Raw genomic sequence first — 233 nt, 5'->3', positions numbered from 1 at the left:
GAGAGAGAGAGACACTGGGGTTGATTGCTTTTCACTTCAGAAGACCTGCACAAGTCCTGTTTCAGCTAGGTACTGTATAAATAATGCTGGTGGTGGAGGTGAGGTAGGCCTAATGATCCAATTGTATTCATATCTGATAAATACAGTCATTGTATGGTTTTGATCAATCAAAATAACTGTTATTGTCTTGTTCTATTTAAATTACTGTAAACATTTTGAGATGCCAAATGTGG

The sequence above is a fragment of the Coregonus lavaretus genome (assembly GCF_964263955.1).
Source record: "Coregonus lavaretus genome assembly, chromosome: 23".
NCBI classification, from domain to species: domain Eukaryota; kingdom Metazoa; phylum Chordata; class Actinopteri; order Salmoniformes; family Salmonidae; genus Coregonus; species Coregonus lavaretus.
The sequence above is the reverse complement of the archived record's forward strand: the minus strand, read 5'-3'. Positions refer to the sequence as shown.